General features: G+C 45.7%; 1 protein-coding gene across 13 annotated transcripts in view; it reads right to left on the bottom strand.

The window, feature by feature from the left end:
* The window catches only part of gphnb (gephyrin b), a 76,921-nt gene that overhangs the window by 21,867 nt on the left and 49,054 nt on the right, over positions 1-6,000 (bottom strand). The window lies entirely within an intron of this gene.

Here is a 6,000-nt window from a genome sequence, read left to right on the forward strand (position 1 = left end):
ACACAGCAAATTTTCACTGATTTGATTCATCGCTTTCTTACACGTGTGTTTTTCTGTTTGTCTGCAGATGCAACACACGACCTGCCTCAAAATAACACGCATGATGTCACCTTCAATATCACAAACAACCGGCAGTTTTATACTCGTGTTTACTGTCTCGATCACCACCTGGTGGCTGACTGCAGTATGAGTAATGAACTCCCATTGGTCGAGCGCGTGCATCGGCGGGACCTCAATACCGCGGCTCCGACCCTTGACCACTACTGCGCAGACTCGAAATGCAAGATGGCGGCGTTCATACCCAGGATATTTGAACTCACAGAAGTAAGAAATGTTACTGTGTGTTCAGTGCTGCCATTGCTATGCTAGGTCCAACACCGTTATATATTTTCTGGTAGTTTTAAAAGTCCCACAAATCCGAAATTGATTGTAACTGATAAATAATGCAAACCACACACACTCCTGTACGTGAACGCCCTGTGATCGATGCAGGCGTCAAATATTGATCCAGAACTCAATATCCATTCATCCCTTCCTATTGCTCACAGGAGACATGCAACACAACACACTGTACGACACAAATCCCACGGGAAATAAAAAATGAGCCAGAAAAATGCTACATAATTTATTTTTAGCACCCAATAGTGTCACCTATTATTGCTCCACTGGGGTCACACGTTTTCATTCACGCTGTGGTAAGACCCTTTAAAAACAATGCCCCCCCCAAAACCGCTTAAAAGACTTTTATTAACTCTGCTAACAAGGTCGGGAGGATGTTATGTTTGTGCCTCTATCTACAAGATGGTTGCCCGTGAAGTTCTCTGCATTTTGACGGACGGAAAACGTTGGAGTCGATCAGGATTTGGGATTTTTTGTTTATCACCTACAGCCATTTCACTGTTTTCGTGCGAGGCCCCTGACAGCTTCCACACGGCTTCGCCTTCATCTGCTTGTTTTGTCAAGATTCAAAAAACAAAAACACCACAAAAACAGGGCCATCTGCGCCGGCAGAGGTGTTTGTTGGTGGAAAAACCTTCCAGCTAAAAAATAACAAAAAAAAAAAGACACATCGCTGTGAAATCTATTTAAAAAATATCACATCTATTCCCAACAAAATAATGTCGGGCATGACAACCAAGCTCATGATGAATTATTACTGAAATCCACAGACGATTCCCGACCTTTTCCTCATGAAACAATAACATTTGAGATGATTTGATAAACTCTTTTTTTAAAGCAGGGCTGTCAAGGAGATTAAAGTCCCCTCCCTCCTAATTGAAACGGTGCAGATTCACAGTAGTTACCCTCATCAAACTCCGCTCCTCAGATAATGGACAACGGCAGGAAACCACAGGCGACTACAAACTGAAACTGCAGGAGCAAACTACACAAGGTTCAGATCCAGGAAATCTTTTAATAACAATGTGAGATAGGACCTTTTTTGACATTTAGATTAACAGACCTTAAATACAAACTGTTAGTTAAGAGACAGCTGTTTCTTCAACATATCTTTTGACATAAAAAAAACAGCTGTGTAAGATACTGCTGGTTTGTTATTGGATTACACTTCCCTCATATCTAAACCGAACCACAGATTCAGTTTTATAACTGTAAACATATTTTGAATAATATCACAGCGCCTGACTGTGCAGGATTCTGACGAGTTGTCAAATTCAACTTGTGTGATGTCGGTGCTATAAACGTATTTTTAAGTTTTGTGCTTACGCTTTGAAAACAGTGGGTTATTAAAAAAGAAAAGCTGCTCCCACCCTGGAATAAATAAAGGTGCGGATGAATCAACCGTGCAGGAGCCAAACAAGCAGGAGCCGCAGCTGACCAGGAGCATGTGCTGCACGCTCCCTGGTCCGGCCCCGGCCATTCATCACCGCCCTCCCATGGCCGTCTCCACGTCTTCACCTATTAGAAGTTAATGAGCTATTGAGTGAGTTGCCAGCATGGCGGAGAATAAGAGCTAGCACAGCTGATTTGACGGCCGCGTGTTATGCGGCTCACCAGCTCCTGGTTCTTCTCATCACATGGTGGATGAGCACGTTCAGTACAGCTGGTCAGACAGTCTCATCCATTCCTCTTACTCCCTTTCATTTCCTGTCTGTCCTCTCTCCTCCCTCTCTTTCTTTCCGTCCGCCTGTTTGTCTCTCTCTCTCTCTGTCTCGGCCTTGCTATTCACGGCTCTCTTGTCGTCTTTCCATTCTCTCTCTCCGGCGCCCTCAAGGCAAACTGTCAGAGTCAGTGGGCGTGAGTAACTCGAGTCAAATATGATATCGCACACGATGTTCGCAAACTTCACACATGCAGACGCGTGGCCATGATGCATTTGTGTTGAGTTGGAAACACATTTAAACGCTCTTTGACACTTGTGTATTTACACTTAAAGATATCCATATGTCCTAATAACGAAAGAATGAGAACGCCACCTCGTACCCACGCTCTATGCACACATGAACAAGCACACCGGACTCAGCTGAACTGACTCTGACTTAATGCCGAAAGCAATTTGACCCAAATGGTCCATGAGTAGCACGAGCCAAAGAAAGGGAATGGGGGGGGGGCTGAATGTGTGTACATTAATCAGAGACAAAAGAGCACTTTCCATCTGCCTGCAGCTACTTTCATGGTCCCTGCAACAGTATTTCACACACATTAAAATACATCCCGCTCTCTATATGACTCGCGTCTCTCAGCCGTCCCTCCTGCACCTGAGATTTAACCGGGTATCGACTCATTCTTCACAGCTAAATTAATATCACGCGGCCTCTTCCATCCGGTTATTGAAAGCTGCCGTCTCTCTTGTTAACAGAGACGAGGAAGTATGCTCCACCTTCACGTGCATGTTTCAATTTCCCCCCGAGGCCACGTAAAGATTGGACTAAGAAGATATCAAAAGAAAAAAACTCCTTGTGAAATCATTCTCTGTAGAACCTCAAGATCTTGTTGTCTTCAAAAGTAAAGTAATGGAAAAATCTGACAGTACAAGAGGAATATTTTAGTCCCTCTAATGCCCCAAAGCTTGTTTTTCAAGAATATATATTTTTTCCTGATTGTAGTGGAACAAACTGGCGACTCAGGCGAGAATCATCAAGAGGTGACGTCAACAAAATATATAACACAAGTCAAGCCTTTTTAAGACATTTTGATCAAATAATTGTTACATCTTACATTTTCAAATGAAATAAGATATAAGAGGTTAATTATTGAGCTTTCGATGGATTTTGTTAGCTTTGTATAAAAGAGTCACGCTACCACTTTCCTCTTTTTTCCAGTCTTTGTGCTAAGCTAAGCTAACTGGCTGTAGTGCAGCCTACTGAGTACATCCTGGTGAACTGAATCGAAATGTAATTCGATTTTTGGGATTGGATGTTCCATCGGCCTGTGTTGACATGAAACTGTATCGATGCTTTATTGTTTCTGTAAAATAGCAGGAATTAACAACCGGGACATAAAAAGGCACAAGAAGACATTAGCGGACCTGCACAGATCAATTCTGTAAGAACCCGTGTGCAACATAACATCGATAAAGCTGCAAATCTATCTCTGTACCTGGCATTTAACTATCGGTGGAGTCATCATCCACAGATGCATCGATTCCCCACTGCCTCTCCTCGTGACCCGTGTTAAGCCATCATGGATTTTGAAGCCAGGCGCTTCTTCATCCATATTGCCTCATTTCCATTTACAGTATGTGCTGCAGGGGGGAAGCACATGATAACTCGGGGCACGAGGTATAACAGCAAGAGGCGCCAGGACTGAGGGGTTTTCTTATCCTGCTCCTTGCATGAATTTTCAGGAGGATGAAAGCAGCAGCTAAACGAGTAGGGGCTTCTGTTTCTGAGAAGGTGACTGTGCTTGCTTGGCTTTAACACTGAGGAGACCTGTGAGACTCCTTCGCTGTCTTGCCTGCTCATTCTCAACCTCCCTTCTTTGCCTTTTTATGTAACCATGTCCCCCACCGCCTAACACCACAGAAACAGTACCAGGCACATGAGCCCCTTCATCATCTTCCTCCTCATCATACCCAACAACCCTGCTATAGTTTCAGTCCACAGTCCCATCGCTACATTACTCACCCTCCTACCCCCTGAACTCATCCCCGGCCTGTCAGCGTTCCTCCTTCAGGCATCGTCAACATCAGCAGCAGCAGCACACATGCACAAATATGCATGGAGGACCACAAATTATATTTACAAAACACACACTGCAAACGCAATACATCCACCCCCATGCCCACTCAGCTAATAATACAAAACCCTTCGCTTATTAAAACACAGGCACACAAATGTGCACGCACACACACACACACACACGCACACACAAACACACACAGTCACACACAGAACCTGTAAACAACCTCTCGGCAATGCAGGAGGAAAGACAGTACTTACCATCTTCTGCCTGGAGTCGGAACAGAATGAGCTCTCTGGCACATGCACACAAGAACACACACACTTTTACACACTCACTAACTGGGAGAGGGTGAGTGAGGAAGGGTGAGCGAGAGCGAGAGCGAGAGCGAGAGAGAGAGAGTGAGAGAGAGAGAGAGAGAGAGAGAGAGAGAGAGAGAGAGAGAGAGAGAGAGAGAGCGAGAGAGAGATAGGACGCACTAGAAAGCGAACAGCCAGAGAGACATAAAGAGGTGGAGAACGAGGAGGAGGAGAGTATATAGTCGCCCATACGGCGCTGTGTGCTGCGCTAAATCATACACGCATGACTGAGGTCTGCTGTGTGTGTGCGCACATGTCTGTGTGAGTGTGTATTTCCCATGAGCGTTTCTGCTGAGGAAGGAGACGTATGTGATTCCTTCTCCCTCACTCTTCGTCATTTACCTAGTCATTTGAGAGGATGGAGTCGGGGGTCAGGGAACCTGAAGTGATGGGAGGTAACGGACTGGCCCTCGGGGACGGACAGATGGATACAGGAGGACAAACAGACTGTGCCACATGGGCCCCGCTCGCAAAACTGTCCTCTGCTCCCTCTGTGTCCATTCCCCTCGTTTTCATTTCCATCCTTCTCCCCTTCCCCACCTCCCACTCAGTCCGTTGTCCTCTCTAACTCATTAGCTCTCCATTCCTTTTCTCTCCCTCTCTCTCTTGCTTTCGCTCCCTCCCACTCTCTGTTCCTTCCCTCCATCTCTCTTCTTGCCTTTCTTTCTCACTCACTCCATCATAAATCCTCCACATCTCCAGCAGACCAGGAGACGAAGAGTCACTTTTTATGAGCTTTACTGCACTGGAGGAGGACAACACATATCTAGTGGTACTGACACACACGCACACGCACACACACACACACACACACACACACACACACACACACACACACACACACACACAGTGTCAGTAGTGTCGGGTGAAACCCAGTGTGAATAATTCCAATAGGACACGAAGGCATATAACAAGTGCTATCTATCGTTTCCACCGGGGAATAAAACCTCGGAGGAATGACGACACAGGCTGTAAAACAGTGGTGGAGCGTCACACTGCACCAGGCGTCCGTGTCCTCTGCTATAAACTGACCAACACAAGCATCCGGTCACAGAAACACAGTTAAAGGTAGAGTTGGTTTCTCTTTGGTTGGTAGCCATCAACAGATAAAGAAAAAAGGTTGGTGGGTCAGAGAGTGAAGACCGGCCAAAATCTCCTTAACACCCCCCCCCCCCCCCCTCTGTTTCATCCTCTTAGCTCAATAACAGCACCAAAATAAGCAGAGGTTTACAACACAAACACACACAAATGCATACACTTCCTCTCTATAACATATTGATAGTTGTGGGGTTTCCTGCACCGTTGCTGGGTTACAGGAGGAGAAGCTGAAGTACGGGCCCGGAGATGACTGATCTGTCTCACCACAGCCGCTTCACTTGACGTTGGAAACGGCACTTACTCATACAGCCCGGACATAAATCATTCATCTGCCTCTGTCTGATCACTTCACTCCGTCAATGATCCTCTGTCACAGCTCATTTGCAAGTGATGATACTGGGAG

The sequence above is a fragment of the Hippoglossus hippoglossus genome, chromosome 24 (genome assembly GCF_009819705.1).
Source record: "Hippoglossus hippoglossus isolate fHipHip1 chromosome 24, fHipHip1.pri, whole genome shotgun sequence".
NCBI lineage: Eukaryota > Metazoa > Chordata > Actinopteri > Pleuronectiformes > Pleuronectidae > Hippoglossus > Hippoglossus hippoglossus.